This window comes from Tenrec ecaudatus, chromosome 5, assembly GCF_050624435.1.
Source record: "Tenrec ecaudatus isolate mTenEca1 chromosome 5, mTenEca1.hap1, whole genome shotgun sequence".
NCBI classification, from domain to species: domain Eukaryota; kingdom Metazoa; phylum Chordata; class Mammalia; order Afrosoricida; family Tenrecidae; genus Tenrec; species Tenrec ecaudatus.
Window position 1 is genome coordinate 13,539,126 of NC_134534.1, and position 5,528 is coordinate 13,544,653.

The 5,528-nt window shown below is 48.9% G+C and overlaps 1 pseudogene; it reads right to left on the bottom strand.

Moving 5' to 3' along the window:
- Positions 1-232: 232 nt before the first annotated feature.
- LOC142448590 (eukaryotic translation initiation factor 3 subunit K pseudogene) lies at positions 233-941 on the bottom strand (annotated as a pseudogene).
- Positions 942-5,528: the final 4,587 nt, after the last annotated feature.

Sequence of the window (5,528 nt, forward strand, 5' to 3'; positions counted from 1 at the left end):
AGGTGACTCTCATTGTCTTCACCAACACCATGTTCCAAACACATCAATTCCTTCCTAGTCTTCTCTGTCTGTGGCTCAGCTTTCTTGTGCATACGAGATGATTGACTAGATCGTGACTCAGGTCGGGCTCACCATAGTCCTCAAACTGACAGGCTTTAAAGAGGTCTGGTGCAGGAGATCCGTCTCATGCAATATGTCATTTAATTTCTTTCTTTCTTTTTTGGTCAGAAGTTCACAAGTATTTCTGAAAGGGCTTTGGTTCCTGGGAGTAGACCATGATGCTGGACATGCTGTCAAAGTCAATCTTCTCCACAGTGTTCTTGGGCTCGATGTTCTCTTCCTGGCTGCAGATGAAGATCTGGTCCAACTCACGGGCACTCCAGCCGTATTTGCTCATCCAAACCTTCAGCTGGCCGTCCATCAGGTCCCTGAGCATCTCAGCCAGCAGGCAGCAGTCAATGTGCTGCTATGTGATGCCCACCGTGTGGCAGATGAGCTTTTGGACAGAAACTCCCAAGCCCATGATACCTTCCAAGAGGTCCATGTTTTCTTCCAAGGCTTGCCAGAAGGCCTGGGAGTGGCAAGTCTCCAGCAGGTTGCCGAGGTACAGGATCTGTCGGATGGGCCGCTCTTCTTGATGCATTTGGTCGGTCATGCACTTGCACAGGGTGAAGTTGGTGAGGGCCTTCAGTAGGATCTGGGAAGTGACCGTGTTCTGGGTTGAATTGGGACAGGTTTAGGACAGCGAGATTGGCTTCCAGGTCATAGGCATTCTCCTTGGCCTGGGTCTCCACATAACCCTCCAGGGTGGGCAGCTTCTCAGCATTGTACCTGTTGATACCCTTGAGCAACTTGTCCACGTCCGCTGTCATCTGCTCAGACACTGCTGTAAGTACTGGGGCTTTCCACACCCCAGCTGGGGTTTGAGACCGAGATGGCATGGTGCTGAAAGGATCAGAAGCGTGTCATTTAATTTCTTGACTGCTGCTTCCATGGAAGTTAACTCTGGTTCCAAGTAAAGTGAAATCCTTCAAAAGTTCAATATTTTCTGTTTATCATGATGTCGTCTATCAGTCTAGTGGTGGGGATTTTGTTTCCTTTACATTGAGTTGTAATCCACACTGAAGACTGTGACCCTTGATCTTCATCAGCAAGTGCCTCGCGTCCTCTTTACTTCCAGTCAACAGAGTTGTGCCATCCGTATATTGAAGGTGCTTCATGAGGCTTCATCCAATCCTGGTGCCACATTCTTCCTCATCTAGCCCAGCTTCTCAGATTATGTGCTCAACAGAGAGGTTGAGTATGCGTGGGGAAAGGACACAAACCTGATGCACCAATGGTCCTGCTGTTAAACCATTCGGTCTTCCCTTGGGCTGTTCACGCAGCTGCCTCTTGGTCCATGGACAAACTGTACACGAGCACAGTGACGTATTCTGGAATTTCCTTTCGCCTTCATGCTATCCATTGTCTGTTATAATCCACCCAGCTGAGTGCCTGTGCATCGGCAATAAAATGGAAGGAAACATCTCTCGGGTGCTCTCTGCTTTCAGCCACTCCCGGCTGACAGCAGCAATGATACCCCTCGTCCCATGTCTTCTTCTGAATCCAACTGGACATTCCTGGCCGCGCTTTGTGTATGTACTGCTGCAACCATTTCTCAATTACATTCAGCAAACTTTTACTTGTACGTGATATTAATGGTATTGTGACCCTGGGTTCTCATAAAGTAGAACACCTCATGTTACAGATGAGCAACATGCTGCCCAGAATGACTACCAAATGTACCGCACAGACACAGAGCTAGTTAGGTCAGAGCAGACCTAGGAATCATGCCCAAAACATGCAACAGGCCCTACAGATCATGCGCCTGAGAGTTCAGCACCAGGGAGCAGTTGTGGAAACTGGTGGGTGGAAGCATTGAACAGGAGAATGAAAGCATCACGGAAGTCAGCTACAAGAAACAAAAAGAGATAAAGCAGCAGATTCGTTAACAAGTGTGCAGGCCAGGTGAGACTGGAAGCAAGAAGAAAACCCAAACTATGTGAGAGAAAGGCAGAAGTAGGGAATTGCTGTATTCTTTTCATCTCAAATGAAAGGGGAACCAAGAACAAGGAGACAACATGGAGGGAGGGTCTTGGTCTACTCCTAGTCTCCCTGACAATAGGTCCCAAACTGATGGTGCTAATGCTCTTGGTGGCAGGTGCCATCAGGTCAGTTTCTACTCATGCTGAGCCAAGATCTAAAGAGTGGACTCTGCATGGGTGCTGCAGCCTGCTCATATTAGCTGTTATGTCTGAGTCCGCTGTCATGGCCGCCGCATCCATCCATTTCATTGAGGCACTTCCTCTTTTTGCTAACCGTCTGTCAAGCATGATGCCCCTTTCCAGGGACTGGCCTCCCCGAGGACATGTCTACAGTGTGTGAGACGGTCTTACCATCCTCACTTCTAAGACACATGCTGGCTAGGCATCCTCAAATATAGATTTGCTAGCTCTCCTGGCAGTCTGTGGCAAGTTCAATATTCTTCACCCAAAGCATAATTCAAATGCAACAACTTCTCTTCCATCTGCCTGATACTTGGTCCAGCTGTCGAATGCAGAAGAGGCGAGTGAAATTACCATGGTTTGGGTGAGACCCACCTTAGTCCTCTGAGTGACATTTTGCCTCTTCAACACTTGGGTAGCGGTCCCCTCCGATGCACATGGTGTTGCGGTTAAAATGAGTCTGACCCCATGCAAACAAACCAAGCAATGGTTTGGCGGGTGCCGGTGCTCGTACTTTTCCAGTTACGTTCACCTTTCCTGAAGATCTGGGTCGGAGTTCAGAGGAATTTGCTACGGAGAAAAGAACAGTGCCCTAAGAGGAGTCGTGGCGGAGACGGTTTCTGTACTTGACCTTGGACACCTGGGAAGGTCTTCCAAGTACCACCGAGTTGCTTCTTTTCCCCACAACCCAGGGAGGAGTCAGTGCTGATAAATCTTGCCATTTGTCTTACTTTGTGCATTCTTCCATTATTGCCGCAGAGAACTTTCAAGGCTCCAGCCTGGCCAGCCACACATTCCCCCAGGGCCCAGTGTAAGAGAGCAGAGCCGCTTGGCCAGCTCTGCCTGTTTGTGCCATGTACGCAGAGGGGTTGACTTCCCAAAGAGTACGAGGGGCCCAGATTCAACAAAAATGGGCACCACTCTAATCGACTCACACTTGTGCACCCCCATCTATCCATCTACACACCTATAAAATTCCTTTCTTTAGCGCCTCACACAACTTCTAGTCCCCATGGCGCCACCGTTAATCTAAGAGATAAGCTAGCAGGCTCGGTCTTTGAAGCCGTGGCTTGGCAATCTTCTACCACTCGCTGAACATGTGGCCTTTCCAAATTGACTGCCTGCACACCTGAGCAGTCACCTTCAAAGGAGAATCTCTCAAACTTAAGACAAGCTCCTGGGCCATTTGAGCTTTGGGGAGGCCTTCAGACTGGGCAGAATGTTCATCAATTCAGGAGACACTTACTCTGGGTCAAAAGTGGCTCTTTGAGCAACTCGGTCTTTGAGAAGGAAGACCAGGCAAAGGGGACATCCATCGATTCCTATTTGGAGGCCAAGGTGGAAGGGGTGTGTATCATTCCGATTGATACATACCATCTATAACTCAGGTACCTGGTCATACCCAATAACATGGAAAACTTCTAAAGGTTTCCAGCTGGGCAGCATATGAAAGCTGGATGATGGAGAAGGATCCGAGTGAGAGGTGAATGGACACATCTGGATTGTAGAGTTGGTAAGAATATCCAATACCCATGGGTGACCAGAAGGAGAAACTAATCTTGCCTTGGCAGAAGTCCAGTCAGAATGCTCCTTGGATGTGAGGATGGTGAGACTTGATCGTGTGCACGGGGGACATGTTATTAGGAGGAACCAGTCCCTAGAGAAGGACATCCCACTGGGAAAAGTAGAGGATCATCTAAAAGGGGGAACCCACCCCCATTCAATAGAGTGGCACATCTCCATGAAGAAAGTTCTATTGTTACCCTTACTTCACATAAGAGGAGATGGAGGCTTAAAATAGGGAATTCATCTCTCTGAAGTCACAGAGCTAATCAGTGGCAGTGCTGGGCTTCGCATGCAGGTTTCACGGGTTCGAAGCCATCGACACAGGGTGAACACGCACCGCACGGAAGCACCTGCAGCACTCTGTCAAAGGGAAGTGGCTATCTCTTCACCCCAAAGAGTGGTCGATGTGAATCCCTATTTCTCTGTAGCGGCCATGAAAGACAGGCAGAAACACTGGGCTCTGTATAAACTCTACATTCTACCATTGAGTCAATTCCAAATGATGGCAACCTTATAGGACAGGATAGAGCTACCCCTTTCAGTTGCTGAGACTGTAGCTCTTTAGGGAGTAGAAAGCCTTTTCTTTCACTCAAGGAGAAGCTGGTGATTTTGAACTACTGACCTGTGGTTAGCAGCTCATGTTTAACCCACTACACCACCAGGGATCCCTGGACTTAGTATAAGCCTCAGTCAGTCACTGGGGGTTTGGCAATGACGACTAACTTTGATGCCATCCTAGCACACTTTTCCAGAGAAATAATAGAAATCGAGAAAGAACGGGAAAAAAAGAAACCCGCCGTAATGTGTTATTTTGCTAACACCCTTAACTGTGTAATAAATAAAGGCTGTAAATGGGAAGAAAATGCCTAAAATGAAAATAAGCTGAGTGAAGCATGGCTCATGGCCTGTACAGTGCATAAATATTCATGCTAAATTACCTTGTGCTCCAACTGCATGGTCCTCCTGTGGGCACTTAGGGCTGAGTGGTTTCTGTCGGCCTTAGTTACCCATCTGCCCTCGTGAGACTCTGGCGAGAGAATAAGAGGTAAGGAAGGATTATTAGCACAGGCCAGATTCATGCCTAATCCCACTGCCAGCCCCAGAAGCTCAAGCACCTCTCTGCATTTGGCAAGGGAGTGAGAATGCATCTCTGGGTCTCTCCTAGTCAATAGAAACGCAGGGAGAAGAGAGGGGAGGGCAATGCTTCCTCATAGCAACAGCAGGAGCTGGTATTTCAGCTGCAGAGCTTAAAGGAAAAACAAAAGGCTTACTGGAAAGTTTGAATGGAGGTAACCAGTCTCTGAAAGGCTCCTTTGTGCAAGCAAGGGGACAGGCTGCCTAGGCAAGAGGGCAGGAGGCCAAAGCAAGGAGTTACTCCTGCTTTCCGGTCTGACAGAAGGCTGGCTCTTTGCGGTGAGAGAAATGAGATGGGGCAGAGAGGCTGGTATGGCTGTCGCCATGCCACAGATGGAGGAGGGGGAGGCCCCGAGATAAGGATGACCCGCTTTGGGGCATGTTCAAAGGCCAGCCTTCCTGTCTTGTTCTACTCTGGCCTCCCCTTCACCCTGGGGTGAAAGTACAGTCAAGTCCTGCAGCAGTGACTCCTCTGTGCAGCTTCTAGCTGAGTCCACTGAAGGCAATGTTGCACATGTCAGCAAAGGGGACCGCCTTAGAGCAATGCAGAGGAGATGCTGGAAT